This window comes from Arachis stenosperma, chromosome 4 (assembly GCF_014773155.1).
Source record: "Arachis stenosperma cultivar V10309 chromosome 4, arast.V10309.gnm1.PFL2, whole genome shotgun sequence".
Classification (NCBI taxonomy): domain Eukaryota; kingdom Viridiplantae; phylum Streptophyta; class Magnoliopsida; order Fabales; family Fabaceae; genus Arachis; species Arachis stenosperma.
Genome location: NC_080380.1, coordinates 83,643,839 through 83,652,090, shown reverse-complemented (window position 1 = coordinate 83,652,090; position 8,252 = coordinate 83,643,839). Strand labels below are relative to the sequence as shown.

General features: G+C 41.1%; 1 non-coding gene across 1 annotated transcript; it reads right to left on the bottom strand.

Moving 5' to 3' along the window:
- Window positions 1-4,139: 4,139 nt before the first annotated feature.
- LOC130978044 (small nucleolar RNA R71) lies at window positions 4,140-4,247 on the bottom strand. Its single transcript, XR_009085708.1, has one exon. It is a non-coding gene; the product is annotated as a small nucleolar RNA R71 (small nucleolar RNA).
- Window positions 4,248-8,252: the final 4,005 nt, after the last annotated feature.

Here is an 8,252-nt window from a genome sequence, read left to right as displayed (position 1 = left end):
CAAGCTAAGGTAGAAGTAATTGAAAAATTACCACCACCTGCCAATGTTAAGGCAATCAGAAGCTTTCTGGGGCATGCAGTATTCTATAGGAGGTTTATAAAAGATTTTTCAAAAATTGCCAAATCTCTGAGTAATCTGCTAGCTGCTTGATGAGCGGATAATTTGTATACTTTTTGGCATTGTTTTTAGTATGTTTTTGGTAGTTTTAGTTGAGTTTTTAGTATGTTTTTATTAGTTTTTAGTTAAAATTCACTTTTCTGGACTTTACTATGAGTTTGTGTGTTTTTCTGTGATTTCAGGTATTTTCTGGCTGAAATTGAGGGACCTGAGCAAAAATCTGATCCAGAGACTCAAAAGGACTGCAGATGCTGTTGGATTCTGACCTCCCTGCACTCGAAGTGGATTTTCTGGAGCTACAGAAGCCCAATTGGCGCGCTCTCAACGGCGTTGGAAAGTAGACATCCTGGGCTTTCCAGCAATATATAATAGTCCATACTTTGCCCAAGATTTGATGGCCCAAACCGGCGTTCAAAGTTACCTCAAGAAATTCCAGCGTTAAACGCCGGAACTGGCACCTAATTGGGAGTTAAACGCCCAAACTGGCACTAAAGCTGGCGTTTAACTCCAAGAAGAGTCTCTACACGAAATTGCTTCATTGCTCAGCCCAAGCACACACCAAGTGGGCCCGGAAGAGGATTTTATGTCATTTACTCATTTCTGTACACCCTAGGCTACTAGTTTCTTATAAGTAGGACCTTTTACTATTGTATAGAGATCTTTTGATCACTTTTAGATCTCTAGATCATCTTTGGACATTTTAGTTCTTAGATCATTGGGAGGCTGGCCATTCGGCCATGCCTAGACCTTATGCTTATGTATTTTCAACGGTGGAGTTTCTACACACCATAGATTAAGGTGTGGAGCTCTGCTGTACCTCGAGTATTAATGCAATTACTATTGTTCTTTCATTCAAATTCCGCTTGTTCTTTATCCAAGATATCACTTGTTCTTCAACATGATGAAGGTGATGATTGACGCCCATCACCATTCTCACTCATGAACAAAGTGACTGACAACCACTCTTGTTCTACAAGCATTTGAGGCTTGGTGAATATCTCTTGGATTCCTGATTGCACGATGCATGGTTGATCGCCTGACAACCAAATGCTCGCCTGACAAACGAGCCAACCATTCCGTGAGATCAGAGTCTTCGTGGTATAGGCAAGAACTGATGGCAGCATTCAAGAGAATCCGGAAGGTCTAACCTTGTTTGTGGTATTCTGAGTAGGATTCAATGATTGAATGACTGTGACGTGCTTCAAACCTGTAACCTACTGGGCGTTAGTGACAGACGCAAAAGAGTTATTCTATTCCGGTAGGGGAGGGAACCACACCGGTGATTGGCAGCACTGTGACAGAGTGTGTGCATTAGCTTTCACTGCGAGGATGGGAGGTAGCTGCTGACAACAGTGAGACCCTATACGAGCTTGCCATGGAAAGGAGTAAGAAGGGTTGGATGAAGACAGTAGGAAAGCAAAGAGACGGAAGGGAAGGCATCTTCATGCGCTTATCTGAAGTTCCTACCAATGAATTACATAAGTATCACTATCTTTATCTTTTATGTTATTTTCGTTCATCACCATATATATCTGAGTTTGCCTGACTAAGATTTACAAGATGACCATAGCTTGCTTCAATACTAACAATCTCCGTGGGATCGACCCTTACTCACGTAAGGTTTATTACTTGGACGACCCAGTGCACTTGCTGGTTAGTTGTGCGAAGTTGTGTAATGCCATGGTATTGAGCGCACCAAGTTTTTGGAGCCATTACCAGGGATTATGAGAGTTGTGAAAAAGTATAGTTCACAATTTCGCGCACCAAGTTTTTGGCGCCGTTGCCGGGGATTGTTCTAGTTTTGAGCAAGCCTTTGGTAACATCAGTGCCAAGATCCGGCAACAACATCAAATTTTTGGTGTTATTGCCCGGGATTGTTCAGGCTGGACAACTGACGGTTCATCTTGTTGCTTAGATTAGGTATTTTTTTTCGAAATTCTTGAAGATGAATTCTAGAGTTTCATGATGATTTGTTGAAATCTGGCTGGCTGAGAAGCCATGTCTAATCTGATTGGACCGAGGTTTCAACTTATCACCACAAGAGCTTGTTGATTTCGTATAAATCTTGCTTTTGGAGCAGTGATTTGCTAAGGCTTGGCTGAACTTTGGTCATGTCTAGTGTTTTGGACCGAAGCTTTCTTTGGAAGCTTGGCTGGCTGTGAAGCCATGTCTAATTCCTGGACCGAAGTCTTAGACTAGCATTGCACTGATTCCTGGAATTCTCATTAAGAATTTTGATACCTTTTCCCACTTAATTTTCGAAAAACACAAAAAAAAATTTGCAAATTCATAAAAACCAAAAAAATATTTGATGTTTCTTGTTTGAGTCTAGTGTCTCATCCTAAGTTTGGTGTCAATTGCATGCATTCATATGTCTTAGTGATCTTCAAAGATGTTCTTGATGATTCACTTGCTCTGATCTTTGAATTCTATTGACTTGAGTATTTTGTGTGTCTCATATGCATTTTCAGTTCATTAGTGTCAGTAGTATACAAACTGCTAAGTTTGGTGTCTTGCATGCATTGTTATTTGATTCTTGTTGCATTTTAATTATTAAAAATCCAAAAATATTTTTAATTTGTGTCTTTTCAAGTCAATGATACAAGGGATTGAAGATTCAGAACACACTGCAGAGGAATTATACAGAAAAAGCTGAGCATTCAAAAATGCCCAGTGAAGAAGGCAGACTGGCGTTCAAACGCCAGCCAGGGCACCTGGTTGGGCGTTTAACGCCCAAAAAGGTAGCATTTTGGGCGTTAAACGCCAGAATGTATACCATTCTGGGCGTTTAACGCCAGGATGGTGCTAGGGGGAAGATTTTGTTTTCAAATCAATTTTTTTCAAGTTTTTCAAAATCAAATCTTTTTCAAATCAAATCTTTTCACTCAAATGTTTTCAAAATCAATTTCTTTCCTTTTTCAAAGATACTTACTAACAATTAATGATTTGATTGAACATTTTTTGCCTTTTCTGTTAAGGAAGGTTTTATGTTTGAATCATATCTTTCTTGTTAGGCAAGTCATTAATTTTCAAAATCATATCTTTTCAAATTGTTTTCAAATCATATCTTCTAAAATTGTTTTCAAATCATATCTTCTCAATCACATCTTTTTAAAACCATAACTTTTCAATCAAATCTTTTTAACCACATCTTTTTCAAATTAGTTTCAATCAATTCTTTTTGACTTCTAATTTTAAAAATCTTTTTCAAAAATCACTTGATTCCTTTTCCAACTTCAATTTTCGAAAATTATCAACATCTTTTTGATTGAATTTTCGAAAAATCTCTTCCCTCCTTCCCACATCCTTCTATTTATGGAGTACCACTCCTTCTAAATGCACAATTCGAACCTTATCTAATTAAAGTTCGAATTCTTCTTCTCCTTCTTCTTACTATTTCTCTTTTCCTCTGACACTTCAAGGAATCTCTGTACTGTGACATAGAGGATTCCACATTTTCTTTTTCTCTTCTCTTTCATATGAGCAGGAGCAGAGACAAAGGCATTCTTGTTGAAGCTGATCCTGAACCCGAAAGGACCTTGAAGAGAAAGCTAAGAGAAGCCAAAGCACAACTCTCTTTAGAGGACCTGACCGAATTCTTCAAAGAAGAAGAACCCATGGCAGCCGAAAACAACAACAATGCCAACAATGCAAGGAAGGTGCTGGGTGACTTTACTGCACCTACTCCCGACTTCTATGGGAGAAGCATCTCTATCCCTGCCATTGGAGCAAACAACTTTGAGCTTAAGCCTCAATTAGTTTCTCTAATGCAACAGAATTGCAAGTTCCATGGACTTCCAATGGAAGATCCTCATCAGTTTTTAGCTGAATTCTTGCAAATCTGTGATACAGTCAAGACTAATGGGGTTAACCCTGAGGTCTATAGACTGATGCTATTCCCTTTTGCTGTAAGAGACAGAGCTAGAATATGGTTGGATTCTCAACCTAAAGAAAGCCTGGACTCTTGGGAAAAGCTAGTCAATGCCTTCTTGGCAAAGTTCTTTCCACCACAAAGATGGAGTAAGCTTAGAGTGGAAGTCCAAACCTTCAGACAGAAGGATGGAGAATCCCTCTATGAAGCTTGGGAAAGATACAAACAATTAATCAGAAGATGTCCTTCAGACATGCTTTCTGAATGGAGCATCATAGGTATTTTCTATGATGGTCTCTCTGAACTATCTAAGATGTCCTTGGATAGCTCTGCTGGAGGATCTCTTCATCTGAAGAAGACGCCTGCAGAAGCTCAAGAATTGATTGAAATGGTTGCAAATAACCAATTCATGTACACTTCTGAAAGGAATCCTGTGAACAATGGGACTAGTCAGAAGAAAGGAGTTCTTGAGATTGATACTCTGAATGCCATATTGGCTCAGAATAAAATATTGACTCAACAAGTCAATTTAATTTCTCAAAGTCTGTCTGGAATGCAAAATGCACCAAACAGTACTAAGGAAGCTTCATCTGAGGAAGAAGCTTATGATCCTGAGAACCCTTCAATGGAAGAGGTGAATTACCTAGGAGAACCCTATGGAAACACCTACAATTCTTCATGGAGAAATCACCCCAATCTCTCATGGAAGAATCAAGAGAGACCTCAACAAGGTTTCAATAACAATAATGGTGGAAGAAACAGGTTTAGCAATAGCAAGCCTTTTCCATCATCTTCTCAGCAACAGACAGAGAGTTCTAAGCAGAATACTTCTGACTTAGCAACAATGGTCTCTGATCTAATAAAGACCACTCAAAGTTTCATGAATGAAACAAGGTCCTCCATCAGAAATTTGGAAGGACAAGTGGGTCAGCTGAGCAAGAAAGTTACTGAACTCCCTCCTAGTACTCTCCCAAGTAATACAGAAGAAAATCCAAAAGGAGAGTGCAAAGCCATCAACATGGCCGAATATGGAGAGGAAAGAGAGGAAGAAGACGCCACTGAGAAAGACCTCAGTGGGCGTGCACCACTCTCCTCTGAGTTCCTCAATGAGGAACCTTGGGAATCTGAGGCTCAAAATGAGACCATAGAGATTCCATTGGACTTACTTCTGCCATTCATGAGCTCTGATGAGTATTCTTCCTCTGAAGAGGATGAGTATGTTACTGAAGAGCAAGTTGCTAAATACCTTGGAGCAATCATGAAACTAATGACAAGTTATTTGGAAATGAGACTTGGGAGGATGAACCTCCCTTGCTCACCAAAGAACTGGATGACTTGTCTAGGCAGAAACTGCCTCAAAAGAGGCAGGATCCTGGGAAGTTTTCTATACCTTGTACCATAGGCACCATGACCTTCAAGAAGGCCTTGTGTGACTTAGGGTCAAGTGTGAACCTCATGCCCCTCTCTGTAATGGAGAAATTAGGGATCTTTGAGGTGCAAGCTGCAAGAATCTCATTAGAGATGGCAGACAACTCAAGAAAACAAGCTCATGGACTTGTAGAGAATGTTTTGGTGAAGATTGAAGACCATTACATCCCTACTGATTTCATAGTCCTAGAGACTGGGAAGTGCATGGATGAATCCATCATCCTTGGCAGACCCTTCCTAGCCACAGCAAAGGCTGTGATTGATGTTGATAGAGGAGAGTTGATCATTCAAGTGAATGAAGAATCCTTGGTGTTTAAAGCCCAAGGACATCCCTCTATCATCATGGAGAGGAAGCATGAAGAGCTTCTCTCAAAACAGAGCCAAGCAGAGCCCCCACAGTCAAACTCTAAGTTTGGTGTTGGGAGGCCACAACCAAACTCTAAGTTTGGTGTTGAACCCCCACATTCAAACTCTAAGTTTGGTGTTGGGAGGTTCCAACACGGTTCTGAGCATTTCTGAGGCTCCATGAGAGCCCTCTGTCAAGCTAATGACATTAAAGAAGCGCTTGTTGGGAGGCAACCCAATGTTTTATAATTAATTATTTTCTTTTGTTATTTTATCTTTTTTGTAGGTTGATGATCATAAGAAGTCACAAAAACAATGAAAAAAGCAAAAACAGAATGAAAAACAGGAAGAAAAACAGCACACCCTGGAGGAGAAGAAACTGGCGTTCAAACGCCAGTAATGCTAGCTGTTGGGCGTTTAACGCCCAGTCTGGCACCATTCTGGGCGTTTAACGCCAGAAAGGGGCACCAGACTGGCGTTAAACGCCAGTAAAGGGCAAGAACCTGGCGTTAAACGCCAGGAATGGGCACCAGCCCGGCGTTTAACGCCAGAAATGGCTCAAAACGTGATTTTGAGCAACATTTGGTGCAGGGATGACTTTTCCTTGACACTACAGGATCTGTGGACCCCACAGGACCCTACCATCACTCTCTCTTCTTCCCCCATTCACCAATCACCTCAACACCTCTTCCCCAAAAACCCCTCACCTATCAAATCCCATCTTTCTCTTCACCACTCACATCCATCCCTCATAAAACCCCACCAACCTCACCCTTCAAATTCAAACCACTCTCCCTCCCAAACCCACCCATAATGGCCGAACCTTTACCCCCCTCTCTCCTATAAATACCCTTCTTCAACTCTTCATTTTCACACAACCTAAACACCCTTTCTTCCCCCTTCTTGGCCGAATACACCACCATCTCCTTCTTCTTCATTTCTTCTCCTTCTACTCTCTTCTTTCTTCTTTTGCTCGAGGACGAGCAAACATTTTAAGTTTGGTATGGTAAAAGCGTTGCTTTTTCATAACCATTTATGGCATCCAAGGCCGGAGAAACCTCTAAAAAGAGGAAAGGGAAGGCAAAAGCTTCCACCTCCGAGTCATGGGAGATGGATAGATTCCTCTCAAGGGTGCATCAAGACCACTTCTATGAAGTTGTGGCCTTGAAGAAGGTGATCTCCGAGGTCCCCTTTTCACTCAAAAAGGGTGAATATCCGGAGATCCGCCATGAGATCCGAAGAAGAGGTTGGGAAGTTCTTACCAACCCCATTCAACAAGTCGGAATCTTGATGGTTCAAGAGTTCTATGCCAATGCATGGATCACCAAGAACCATGACCAAAGTGTGAACCCGAATCCAAAGAATTATCTCACTATGGTTCGGGGGAAATACTTGGATTTTAGTCCGGAGAGTGTGAGGGTGGCGTTCAACTTGCCTATGATGCAAGGAGATGAGCATCCTTACACTAGAAGGGTCAACTTTGATCAAAGGTTGGACCAAGTCCTCACAACCATATGTGAAGAGGGCGCACAATGGAAGCAAGATTCAAGAGGAAAGCCGGTTCAATTGAGAAGGCATGACCTCAAGCCCGTGGCTAGAGGATGGTTAGAGTTCATACAACGCTCAATCATCCCCACTAGCAACCGGTCCGAAGTTACCATAGACCGGGCCATCATGATCCATAGTATCATGATTGGAGAAGAAATAGAGGTTCATGAGGTTATAGCCCAAGAACTTTATAAGGTGGCAGACAAGACCTCCACCTTGGCAAGGTTAGCCTTTCCTCATCTCATTTGTCACCTCTGTTATTCAGTTGGAGTTGACATAGAGGGAGACATTCCCATTGATGAGGACAAGCCCATCACCAAGAAAAGGATGGAGTACACAAGAGATCTCACTCATCATGAGATCCCTGAGATTCCTCAAGGGATGAATTTTCCTCCACAAACTATTGGGAGCAACTAAACACCTCCCTAGGAGAACTAAGTTCCAACATGGGACAACTGAGGGTGGAGCATCAAGAACACTCCATCATCCTTCATGAAATTAGAGAAGATCAAAGAATCATGAGGGAGGAGCAACAAAGACAAGGAAAAGACATTGAGGAGCTCAAGCACTCCATAGGATCTTCAAGAGCAAGAAAGAGCCGCCATCACTAAGGTGGACCCGTTCTTTGATTTCCTTGTTATTGTTCTTCTGTTTTTCGAAATTTAATGCTTATGTTTATCCATGTTTGTGTCTTATGATCATTAGTGTCTTAGTGTCTATGCCTTAAAGTTATGAATGTCCTATGAATCCATCACCTTTCTTCAATAAAAACGTGCCTAATTGATAAAAGAAAGAATTGCATGAATTCTGAATTTTATAATAGTTTAATTATTTTGATGTGGTGGCAATATTTTTGTTCTCTGAATGTATGCTTAAACAGTGCATATGTCTTTTGAATTTGTGGTTCATGAATGTTGGCTCTTGAAAGAATGATGAAAAAGGA